Below are 13,485 nucleotides of genomic sequence, written 5' to 3'. Positions count from 1 at the left end.
GCTGTGCTTGGGACAGGCATTGGTGTGGGACTTGTGGATGGGGCAGGGGTAGGGGGGGGAGGCAGCGCTGCAGGTGACTCGCTACTGCCGTCAGTGACGAGTCCAGGGACCTCAGCAACATCCGTTGGTCAGACATCACTGATGACATGCCCTCCATGTACGACACCATCTGGATCAGCAGTCTGGTGTGGCCATGGAGGACAGTCAGGATCGATGTTTGCCCAACTTACAACTGCCGCTGAATGTCCACAGACTCGGCAGTGAGGGCAGCAGGGGGGACAGGGGCAGGGGGTGCGGTGCCTGGCACGAAGGAGACACGTTGTGGTCTAGCACGGACAGAAGGGACCCGAGCAAGTGGGAGGGCGCTGATGGGAATGGAGGGGGCAGCCATAGATGTACTGCTGCTTTCAGCTGTGGGAGCAGCCTCCGCCCCCCCTGGGAGCTCAGCCTCGGACCCGTCTGCCTCGTAGTCAGTGTTGGTACTGGGCAGGTCCTCCGCCTCACTCCCCTCGCCCTCCGTGCCACTTGATTCCGCCGACTCCACAGCACTGGTGGCACCAGTGCTCGATCCCTCCTCCATGTCCGTGCCGGTGTCTCCCTCGGTGTCCTCCGATGATGCTGTGGGCAAGGTGAAGAGACAGGAAGAAATCAGTCACCTGTATACATCCGACACATGAGTCCAAACAAAATAGGCAACAGTGCATATCAGGAAAGGCATCATGAGTAACATCTAGGATACTCCCCACATATGTAAGCCCTGCACTCCCCAGTTGTATGACCCACCATGCCACTTGGGAACAATGAAAATTGGGGCACAACAGCAAAAAACTAGAAATACCAAGATCATGAGAAGCTAGTGTCTGGGATCATTTGAGCACAGCAAGACTATGAAGGCATGCCACCTCTTGTGCACTGTGAACCAAACAGTATTGTCGCACCCAAGGCAAAATACCACATGCCAATGCAGAAGGTGTTCCCACACTCAGAGACCTGTGAGTACTTTTGACACCCCAACGAAATACATTGTGACTCCTGGAGAATCACAACCCTTCACACAATGGACATGTCTATCATGTGTGAATGTGGCACTCTGTGAACATAACACACATGTGTCTGTATAGCATAAGTCACACAAGGATGAGCACACCAAACTACATGTACACAGTCATTGTTGGAGCTGCCAGACTCATTCAAATCAGCCACTGGTAGGCAGAAATGGCGTATCAGTAAGTACATATACATGGCACCACGGTCGTCTGGATGACTTGACACTCGTAAGTTGGTATCAGCAACAACCAAGGACTAACCCAAATGCTACCACACTGTGGGAACATGTATATGTATGAACTACAAACAAGTTATGTTCAAACTGTGCCGTACTTTAAGATGTGCGAGCGTGTCCCTGTAAAGTGTAAAGGTGGTGTCTTGTGCACTTCCTTGGGAGACATCTGTCATGCAGGCACATTATTGACCTTCACAACAAAACAACAAGGTCAAGCATATGAAACATTGAGACATGTTGACAGGTGTAGTGAGTGCCAATGGACAATTTTCTCTGAGTAACAACTTGAATAATGCCATTTGTCATATGGCTATCCGTCACCTGATCACACAGTTGGCTACACATATGACCTACTGAGTGTCAACTGGAGTGGCACACATGTCCACACCCAGGACAATGCATAAGCTAATGGGCCTGCAACAGTTTATCAAAAAAGCCGAGCTGTACTGTGGGTTCCCTCTCATGGCAAGCCAGAATGTACCCACAGATGTCAGCACACAAAGTCACAACTGTGTAGCATCTGAAAAACACTCAGGTGCCAAAAATGTACAAGCAGGATACATGATTGTTAAAAACTGACACAGGCTATGAAGCACGAACATTAGGCACTGGTCAACATCACGGGGGCACTGCACGATGACTTTCTGTACTGCGAATCATCACACACAAGTCAGAACTGGCTATGAAACATGAGGGTTGAACATGTACGCCCCTCCCGCATACACCCACCCATACCTGAGTCAATGTGACTGATAACGATCAAAAAGTGACACCTCTCATTCAGGGTTACAATAACTGTGTTTGAAAACTAGCTCCATCAACACGACATCACCTTGTAGGGCTGCCAAAACATATTGCTCACAAACAAACATCAACAGATTGTTGTGAATAGCCACACAGGCACTGGCCAGTGTGAGTATGCACAAGCAAACTGGTGTATCCCTGTCCAGTGGACAAATGTATCACACATGTTAAAAATACTACCTAGGCCAGGGAACAAGGCCACAGAGGCAGAGCCATGCTGAACCCACAGTGAATGTGCACAGTGTTTGATGACACACATGAGTAGGATGGCAGGCTGTGTCAGGGGACTGTAATGGGCACACTGCTCCATGGGCCTGGAATGAGCTTACTGTTACAGGAGCAACCGTCCCTGCACTATGCATAAATCCAACTCATGCACATCATGTCTGAGGCCACAACATTGGTAATGCATGCTGCAAGTCTGTTCATTTGAACCCTCACACTCCTATGTTGAGACTCAGCATCAGTGCCAACAATAATGCACCCCCAAATGACTGAACAGGACAGGGCACAGGCAGACCACCCCCACACATGATGCTGAAAGCAGTGTGCACCTTGATAAACTGGCAGCCTAGATGACCATGTGCAACAGTGATAACACACAGACCAGATAACACATGTCAAGGAGGGGATGGGAGGAAGGACAAGCACAGGTTGACTTGGGGGAACAGGATATGCACTGCACCTATATAGCCTGGCAGTGCATCCAGGTGACTGACCAGCTACAAAAGCTGGCGACACACAACAAACACACATGTACCTACCCCCATCCTGCTGCTGTAACTCCTGTATCCGCCTATCCAGGTCAGGGAAGACCACCGCCAGGACACGCTTCATCTGGTGGGTCAGGCACTGGTGCCCGCCATGCTTGCGAGGAGACTCATCCTTCAACATGACCCGGGCGATCCTCCGGGTCCAGCACCGGATGTCCTGCCATCTCTTGCTCACTTGTGCCAGGCGCCGACTGCGACCCTCCACCGATTGCACGGCCTTGACGGCGTCCTTCCAGATCTTCCCCTTGTGGTAGGCGGTTACCTGTGTGGATGACAAAGTGGGACAACATCACTACACCTGCACCATGTCACAGAGACACACATTTGAACATCTTTTATTTGTTGAACAGGGCATAGTATGCTGGCAAGTAATAGCACCTAAGTCATAGGGACTAATTCCACTGGAGACGCTACAATGCACTACATGGCATAGTAAGTACACAGGTGGCATGAGGGGTGCCAAACAATCCCTGATCATGGCACACACTGTGCATCCCAAGCAACACAAGGCTGATGGACAGCACCTCCAAGCAGTCACATGCCCCAGGCCACTGACTTAACCTCAGCAGAGTACACAGACACACACAGGCACACATCAATCACCAGCCATTGGCAACAGCGGATGCAAACATCACTCTGCACATGTGCCACTTGCCGGGGGGGGGGGGGGGTCACAGGTGTGGGGCTAGCTCAGCAAGTCAGACACACAGCACGGCTTACTTCACACATCAGATGGATTTAGCAGTTGCATCCACTATGCAGCTGTGGTGCAACACTCCACATAGACACTCACCCACATGACAAGAAACATTCACACACATCAATGTTCAGGGGGCGTACACATCATTTTGACACTCACCACTCTCACCACAGCTCCACTCAACTCTCACACACATTTGTGGGTGCAGTCACCTGTCACACCGGGGTGACCACTGCATCACCGCAGGACAATAGAACAAGAATGCCCAAGAGGATTAGGCTGGCTGAATGTGCCATGCACTAAGCAGTGAATGTCACAGTAAGCACAATGCAAGTGATGAGTGCACACATTAACTACATCAAGCCATGCATGAGAGACATAAGCCATAACCCCCCCCCTGGGACCCAGTCCAACCAACATAGCATGTCTGTCACACCTGGACACAATGCCAGAAGTGACAGACACAATAAAGGTGCACAGGCAAAGGTAGTGGAGTCAGCACTCACTTGCTCCCCTGGTCGACCATACAGCATGGGGTACTGTGAGAGGATCACATCCAGCAGGGCCTGGTTCTCCTCCTGTGTGAAAGGCTGGACCCTCTTCACAGTTCTTGACATGGTGCCAGAGGTAGACAATACAGCAGCAGTGGTATCGACTGACATGTTGTGCAGGCAAGTGCCCTCTCATGGGTTCTGCCTGCCTTATATCTGCCTTGCTGGCCTATTTCATTTACAGGAGTACAGAGTGATTGGTCAGACTCATTTGCATCCTACGTTTCCTCCAATCCCTTTAAACCTACACCAGTGACAGCCTTTGCATCTTTCGATTTTGCAGCATCATGTCAAGTCAACAACCACTTTTCAACAATGTATAATGTGGCCAACTGATTTTTCCAGACCACATGATGTAAAAATTTGAACTTGAAACTCGGTATCCATGACAACCAGCATACATTTAGACCCTAATACTTGTCCCTCATGTGTCTCCATTGTAATTCTTACATCCCCACACAGGTACGGCGCGTTACACACGTACCCCTAGGGCACCGTCACTACAGTGATATGGACCGTACACGCGTGAGTACGTGCCTATCACTATAGTTGTGTTACTGTAGGTCAGAGTGATCAGCACGTACTCACGTGTTTACGGGCCGTACACGCGTGAGTGCCTGCCGATCACTCTGCCCTACAGTAACACAACTATAGTGATCAGTGATCGGCACGTACTCACGCGTGTACGGGCCGTACACGCGTGAGTACGTGCCTATCACTATAGTTGTGTTACCGTCGGCCCTAGTGATCGGCACGTACTCACGCGTGTACGGGCCGTACACGCGTGAGTACGTGCCGATCACTGATCACTATAGTTGTGTTACTGTAGGTCAGAGTGATTGGCACGTACTCACGCGTGTACGGCCCATACACGCGTGAGTACGTGCTGATCACTGAGCACTATAGTTGTGTTACTGTAGGTCAGAGTGATCGGCACGTACTCACGAGTGTACGGCCCGTACACGCGTGAGTACGTGCCGAACACTGATCACTATAGTTGTGTTACTGTAGGGCAGAGTGATCAGCACGTACTCAAGCGTGTACGGCAGGTACTCACGCGTGAGTACGGGCCGTACACACGCCCTCAGAGCGTGTGTAATGCGTTTCACAGCTTACACTGGTGATAGGAGGCGCACACGAAAGGAATGGAGGTGTCAGACTCGCACAAGGCTGGACATCAAGTCATTGTCAGTGCAGTCCTTCATGTGCAGGGCCTAGGTGTGTCAGGCAGTGATGCGGCACATGTGTCCTCATGTAGTGGCACAATAGATGTGTGATTAGCTGTTTACACATGTCATGTGTGATGGCGCACTACGTGGCACACTTCCCCTTCACACTTTGCACATGTGTGCATGTGGGACACACGTGTCAAGCACTGCATCACTGGTATGGCACAGTCAGCAACACCCGCAACTGTCCCCTGATGCAAGGTACATGGATAATTACACCTGACATGTGACTACCAGCGTGCCACGATGTGACTGTCATGTGTGTGTCATGTCTTCCCATGAGCTTGGCGTTGGTGTTCCGTCAACTCCATCTGCTGTTGCAGCATCCAACATGTGTCTGTGTGCATATGTGCATGACACACATATACGCACACCATGCTGCATGTGGACTCACACTTTGCATGTGTCATGATGGTTCGAAGATGACTTCCTGACATGAGGCAAGATCTGCGTTCTCTCAATGTCTGTGTCATCAGTTTTTGACATGTACCCCTTCATGGAAATGTGTGTTATCTGTCCTTATACAGATGACATGTGACCTGCGCGTCTAGACTCCCGGCAGCTGTCTGTATGATATGACATCCTTCAAATGCTGATATGTGGATGTCTGTAACTCATGTAATGTGTCTGGCTTGTCACTTACACTGGCACACAGCTATTTTAATGGCATGTCACGTCAACATTGCCATGCAACTATTGTGGCTGGCACTTCGTAGGAGTATCACCTGGCTGGCCTACGTGTCCTGGATGTATTGCACAGGCCAGACTCTGTATTAAGCAGATGTGTATTAGCTGTTGAACATGTGCTCACCTCAGTGACATTGGTGTGGTAGTGTACTCACTCTTTGTTATTCCTTCCAAATCTCTGCAGGGCACCGCCTCTCCCCAGACGAATGCCAGACCTGGATGCCATGCGTGAACATGACTGCATACGCAGATACCGCTTCTCGCAAGAGTTGATAGAGGACTTGACCCGCCGGCTTGCACCACACCTCCAACCACAACACAGGTATCCTACGGCTCTGACCCCCAAGATGAAGGTGATGGCAGCCCTACATTTTTTTGCCACCGGCACGTTTCAATTGACCATAGCTGATGTTTGTGGCATGTCCCAGACAATGTTCAGCCGTGTCCTGCATGATGTTTTAGAAGCCATGTTGGTGCACCTGGATGACTTCATCCATTTCCCCACTCGTGAGCAGTTGACACGTGTCAAGGGTGAGTTCTATGCCCTGGGAGGGATGCCTCATGTAATTGGGGCCATTGATGGGACACATGTGGCTTTGGTACCACCACAGGCACAGGAGGTAGCCTATAGGAACAGAAAACATTATCACTCCATTAATGCCCTTGTGGTGTGTCTTGCTAACATGCTGATATCCCATGTCTGTTCACGTTTTCCAGGGTCCGCACACGATGCATACATCATGAGGCGTAGCAGGGTGCCAGAAATGATGCTGCACGCGGAACGAGCATGTCTTGTTGGTGGGTATACTCTGTTAGTCCTGTGTTTAGCGCTATCTTTGTATCGTACGGCATCTCCTGACCCACTTCTTCACATGATGTTTCCATGTAGGGGACTCTGGCTATCCCAACATGCCATGGCTGATGACGCCTCTCCGCAACCTCAGAACAGCCGCAGAACACCGGTACAACGACACCCATGGGCAGACGAGGCGCGTGATTGAGAGGACGTTTGGATTCCTGAGGAGCAGATTCCGGTGCCTCCACAGGACCGGCGGCGCCCTCCCATATGCCCCGGTGAAGGTGTGCAAAATCTTCATTGTGTGCTGCATGCTGCACAACATGGCAGTGGAGAAGGCCGTCCCACTCATCCTGGATCCCGATGAGCAGGATCATCCACCCGTGGAGGATGAAGGGCTTGGGCAAGTGAAGATGAGGATGAGGACATCCGGAGTCAGCTTATCTGCAACTTCTTCTCATTATGGTGAGTCCCTGTGTCTGAGTGTGCACGCTTTGAGCCTTGTGTGGCATGTGTTGCAATGTGTGTGTCCAGCTGACTGTGTGCTAAGTGACTTGGAGTTGTGTTCTGATGTCATTAAAGTGATGATGTCATTCCACACCTTTTTGCTGGGACAATAAATTATTAAGAGCATGGTGACAACATCATTCCTTGTGGATTACTAGCTCTTTGCTGACTTGTTGTGTGTCTGTCCTCCACAGGTTATTGCGCCGGTCGTCTGCTCATGTCATCATTGCCCTCCTGCTATTCCTCATGAGTATTGCTACGTGTGCTGGATCAGAGTAACATGAACAGACATGGTGAAATGTCATTTGGGGGAAGGAGTGTGGCATGGCATTTTGTGGGTGGTACGTGTTTGTGATATGTGGGGACTGCTCCTGTGCATGTTGTGTTACCATGCATACATGTCGACTAACCATGGGCCACATGACGTGTTGCATGGCTCCCATGAATTGATAGTCACCCTTCCTGACAGTCATCTGTAATGGTTTGTGGATTCTGACAAAGGCATCAATGTGTGTAAAACGTCCCTCAGGCACATATGGGATGCTAATGGTGGACATAGTGTGGGACATCCCTATATGAGGCTCATTGGGGAATTGCATACTCTCCGTGTGCAGCAACGGGTGTTAGGCTCAACCCCTTCACTTGTGTGCCAGCTCTGTAGGACTTGCCACATCTTTGTGTTAAAGGTGGTGTCCAGTGTAGGTCACACATGGTCAGCCAAATGACCTGTGAGTCTGTTCCAATTGATGCATTTCCCTTAGTGTGAGGCTGAGTAATAAAGGTGTTCGTCACACTCCAAGGTGCCTCATCTCTGTCAATGCAGGTCTCTTGACACTTTGCACGCGGCATATCTGGCATAGTTGTGGAAGATTATGCAGAGGAGTCCATGTGTAGTTTAGCAACATGCATGCAGTTGCTCATGGATTATGCTCCATATTGGGCATGAAGTACATGGTCGTGTATGTTATTTTGCATGTTGGTCCACACAATGGGCCATCAACAGCTGCTGAGGGTGTGTCTCCTGTGCGCAGGTCGGCCTTCAGTTTCCTGATCCGGCGTCATGCCTCTTTGGTGATTGTGCATGCATTGTCTCTGGGTGTGCCATGTGACACTGGACACTCCTTACTTTACACATGCGCCTGTTGCAGTTATCCTTCTGACATCCTAGTCTTTGTGTGCAAATTCGGGCATTTTGCAAGGAGATGCCGCCTGCTGCTGCGGGCCCTGCAGCAAGGGCCCACAGAGTATCCTGATTTGGCAACACACACGCCTCCAAGATGCTCCTCACTTCCTCCCTCCACCCATTCATTTGGCTGTCCTCAGCTTGTCTATGCCACTGTTGCCGCCACGCGGTGCCAAAGGCTGGACCATCAGCACATGCAAGGTGAACATTGCACCACCCTCCTGTCCTTGCATGACCCACATCACACTGCAGTCTGATGTAGCAGCCACACTCCGAGCTATGTCCATCCGCACATCTGACGCCTGCTGTCAGACATACCCTGGGCACACACACGACACCTTTGCATGCTGAGTGTGCAACTCCAACTGCCTACACTGCGCTGCCCTGCCTTCCAGGCCCTGTCACACCAACCAGGTCACGTCCCTAATACTCCCCACCGGCTCAGTAGCACAGCAAGGGCATGGGAGTGGGACTCAAGGCTTCAGCATCTAGTATGGTGTCATTGTCTGGGACATGGCACAGGTATCATCTCTCAGCATGTCAATCTACAGAGTGTCCAGGACCCCCCTCTCCACCATCACATGCGCACAGCACCTCATCATCAGCTCGTATGCCATTGACAGCCAGGTGCTCCACACCCTCAACAAAGACACAGACATTGGCAGTTCCATCATTCAAGTATGCATGAGATCCATTGATGAATGGCTGAACACGAGCCACCTGAGGCTGGACTTGTACAGGACTGAGGTGATCATCTGAGGATTGTCCCCTTCCAGCTGGGTCAAGTGCTTGTGTCCCACACGCAGAAGCCCTGCACAAGCACCCAGTGGCCACACACACAAGATAGCGTTCATCATGTTTGGCTCGCTCACATTTCCCATGGTAGTCCACAGCATCTGTACCTCATGCTGCAACGCCCTCTGCATTATGCACATGATCCACAGATAGATCCACTCCAAGAAAGACAGACCATCCCCCAGGTCCATTACAACATCCGTGTCAAATACTGGCCTGCCCTCTACGGAGCAAGTACATCCAAACTCCCAGGAAAGTTGTCCACATCCAGGGTGCATCTGCACACCTCAGCTTCAACACCCTGCACCCCAGCCACCTTACCGTCCACCATAGATAGCTGCAATGGATCACTGTCTGTCATCCTAGATCCCGTTGGGCCATCTCCGTGCATACAACCTTGCCCTGGCCACCGTTCTTCACATCCACCGTACTCCAGCATACAGGACATTGTCCTCCCACCTGGCCACACATACCTAGGACTCCCTCCCCGGGAACCTCCACATGAGCCATGACCTCTACGCCTTGATGATACTCTCACAAATGGGTCTGTCCGCACAGTTTAGCAAGCCCCCACTCAGCAGCCAGAGGCCATCACAGGTGAGTGTTGTGCTCCATGCCTACATTGAATGATACCTTGTGACCCATGTGTGTCCTGTAGCAGACTCTGATCCCAGGGTATGGATGGCTGAAGTTAGTTCAACACTCAGGCATAGTTTGAATTTTCCACACACATATGTGGTTGAATAATGCAATATGACAGGAACGTCTCATGACCAAAGTAATATATTTATTTGCGGTGGGGTACGTGTATTGGTAGATGAAAATAGGGGCTCTACCGGGTGAATAGAATCCAAAGTTCACAGGGGGAGATGGTATTCTTGTCATTGGAAGTCATCAGAGTCCAGACCACAGTGTTGGTCATCATTGGTCAGACTGTGACCAGCAAGTCCATGTGTTAGAGAATGTCATTGGATGAGGTGCTGCTGTTGCGCCAGGTGCCTGGCCAGGTGACCTGGGAGATGTGGATGTTCCGCTGACTCTCACGGTCTTTTCCGTGGACGACCCACCTTCCTCCGGGGACCCTCCGATGCAGGCCTTGGCGATGCTTGGGACGCTCCGTCAGACTCATCCTCCTCCTCCCTCACTGTGTCTGGTGCTGGTCTACGCCTGGTGGCACAGGGAGGGTTGCCCATGCTTTGGGCGATCTGACGGAGTGATTGGCTCATGTGCCTGTGCACCGCCAGGAGCTCAGACAGTCTTGCCTCCATCCGTCCTTGCTGTTGTTGATGACTGGCATGATGCTCGACCTGCAGGTTCTTTATCTCATCGAGGGTCCCCTGCATCTCTGAGAGTCTCGACACGACCTGGTTGATGCCTCTGGTGTCACGCCGGTATGAGTCCAGGATGTTGCGTATGTGTGACATACCGGTGTCCTGAGCTGGCTGGTCAGGTTCGCGCCTCCGCCTGCCTCCACTCCCACCACCCCTGCCCACTTGAGCCTGGCCTGCCGTTGTGGGCACATTGGGTCTACAGGACCCCTGAGGGATGGCATTTGCAGGGTTGGCTGCCTCCTCCTGGGTGCCCGGAGAACCTTGTCCCTCCTGGTCAGACTGGCTCTGTTGTTCTGTGCGAGCAGGGCTCCTGTGTGTGTCCTGGGATGTGGCAGGAATGGGGGTGGTGGTTGGCACAGATGTACCTGACACAGGTACTGCAGGGGCTTGGGCACCAGAGGGTACAGGTTGGTCGGGGTCAACCATGGAGTGGTGAGAGTCGTCGCTGCCGGTGGGATCATCGTCACGCGGAGCCTGGGCCTGTGATTCTTCCCCCCCAGTGTTGGGGGGAGATCGACGACGTTGCCCTGTGTGTGAGAGAGAGACAATGTTAATGGTGTTTCATGCGACATCTATCTTTCATACATATTCAAGTTGACACAGTTACTCCAGGTAGTTGGATGTGCCTAGCATTCCTCTCAATGTCCACTTGGGGATGGGTATGTTGCGGGGGACAGATTGGGATGTTCTCCTGAGTGTTTGACCTGTAGATTGTTGGCTATGATGCTTATTTGGCTGTGGATTGGTCTTGTTGTGTCACATGTCCATTGTGGGAGTGTGTAAATCCGTTGCCTGCCCCGGGGGTGTGTGCTTGTGTTAGGGGGGGTTTGTGACCGGGCCTGCTGTTGTGTGTGGTGTGAGGTGTAATTGGGTCTCCCAGGTGATGTGTCTGTCCCCTCATGGTGCATGCAGGCATGACATTGAGTGTGAGTGCCTGTGCTAGATACCTGTGCTTGTGTAGTTGGTGTTTGAGTGTACAGTGGTCCCAGGAGGGCCTTGTGCTGCATACAGCAGGGCCAAGTGTCAGCTACATTGTCAGTACTTTGCCAGTCCCTGTGCATTGTGCATGGCTATGTACCTATGCCATGTGGGCTGACGGCATTGGTGTCTGCGTCTCATTTTCACAATGTGTTGTGTGGAGCCCACCCTCCCAGCCTCCCGGACATCCAGTCTTGTGTTTGTGGTTGCTGTAGCCTTGGACATGGCTTTGCCTTGATTTGTGAAGGGTGCATGGTGACGTTAGTGGCATGAGCTTGGTTTTTGAGTGTGGTTGTGTGCGGTAAGGTCTTTTGGGGAAGTTGCGTGCATTTGGTGTACATGTGGTGTGGACCCCATTGCCCCCATGTTACGTAAGTTGTTTGTGTATTTACCAGGCTCTGCGACTCCTTCGTCTCCGTGTACTCCCACCGGCGGTAGCAGGTGCATCACCTTCTCCTCCCAGGGATGGTAGTGTACGGGTCTGCGGGGCGGCCCACCTCCAGTGATGTTACTGTTGGCATATTCTTCGTTCATTTTCCTCTTGAGCACCCTGCGCAGATCGTACCACCTGGCTTGTCATTCATGCCTGGTCCTTCTGATGGGCGCAACAGCATTCACCTTATCTACAATCCTCTGCCACATGGCAGATTTTTCTGCTATGCTGGTCTGTCTGACCAATGTTCCAAAGAGCTGTGGCTCGACTCTGATGATTTCGTTGACAAGGAGGTCCAGCTCCGCCGTTGTGAACTTTGGATTCTTGTCTGTGGGCATGGTTTGGGGTGTGCGTGTGGATGGTTGTGGGTGTGTGGGTGTGAATGTGACGGTGTGTGTGTGAATGTGAAGAGGGGGATGTTTGTGAAGGAGGTTGTGTGAAGGTGTGTGAGTGGAGGTGTAGTGCAGGTATGAGTAATGTAGAGTTGTTTCTCTGTGGGGTCTGGCAGCAGTGGGTCTGTTGCAAAGGCTCATGGGTTATGTCTGTGGGCCCTTTTTATTGGTCCATTTTTGGGTGTGGCTGTGTTTGAATTTTGGTGGGTGTGTTATAAGAGGTGGTTGTGATTTAGGGCCTCTGTTTGCCTGTTTGGATGTGCCAGGTCAGTCATTGAGATGTATTTAGTCATGTAGACGTGTTTTGTGGTGTTGTGCAAGTCGAATTGACCCTCCTTGTGCTGTTTTACAGTGTCCTGGTTCTGTAAGACTAGTTTTCGCGTAGGTACGATCCGTACATACGCGATGCTGGGTGAAGGTGCTGGGGTACGGTGTTGGAGTGTGGCGCGTACATGCGGTGGGGGTACGGTGTGTACACGTGCGGCCCTGCGGTACAGCGCGTACATTTGGGGGTACAGCGCGTACATGGGGGGATGAGGTGCGTACATGTGGTGGGGGTACGGTGCGTACACGTGTGTCCCTGGGCTACGGCGCGTTCATGCAGAGGTACGGCGCGTACATGGGGGGGTAAGGCTCGTGCAGGGGGGGGTTAAGCACGTACATGGGGGGTAAGGCACGTACATGGGGGGGTGGTGGTATGGCGCGTACAGGTGCGGTGCTGGTATACAGTGCGGACAGGGGGGGTTAGGCGCGTACATGGGGGGTACGGCATGTACAGTTGCGGGGCTGGGGTACAGTGCGGACAGGGTGGTGTATGGTGCTGACATATTTGGGGGTGGGGGGGCTGTACGGCTCATACACGGGCATTAGTTTACCGTGTACATGTGTGCTACTGCGTTGGCTCCGTACGGGCCATTTTACGTGCAAATGTGTATTCGGACGGACGTCGGGATCGTACTTGCGCGCTCGGACTTGTGTTTTACGATTTGCACTTAAAAATGTCCGCCTCACTCTCGTACACTTTTCCCGACTATATTCGGACGT

At 51.8% G+C, this 13,485-nt stretch overlaps 1 protein-coding gene and 1 long non-coding RNA gene across 2 annotated transcripts in view; both read left to right on the top strand.

Moving 5' to 3' along the window:
- The window catches only part of MEIOSIN (meiosis initiator), a 2,478,810-nt gene that overhangs the window by 1,345,280 nt on the left and 1,120,045 nt on the right, over window positions 1-13,485 (top strand). The gene's annotated exons all lie outside the window — the stretch shown is intronic.
- On the top strand, window positions 6,215-7,014 carry LOC146798417 (uncharacterized). Its single transcript, XR_014969157.1, has 3 exons — window positions 6,215-6,348; window positions 6,744-6,824; window positions 6,916-7,014. It is a non-coding gene; the product is annotated as an uncharacterized LOC146798417 (long non-coding RNA).

The sequence above is a fragment of the Triturus cristatus genome, chromosome 9 (genome assembly GCF_964204655.1).
Source record: "Triturus cristatus chromosome 9, aTriCri1.1, whole genome shotgun sequence".
NCBI classification, from domain to species: Eukaryota; Metazoa; Chordata; class Amphibia; order Caudata; family Salamandridae; genus Triturus; species Triturus cristatus.
This window is presented reverse-complemented; position numbering and strand designations above follow the sequence as displayed.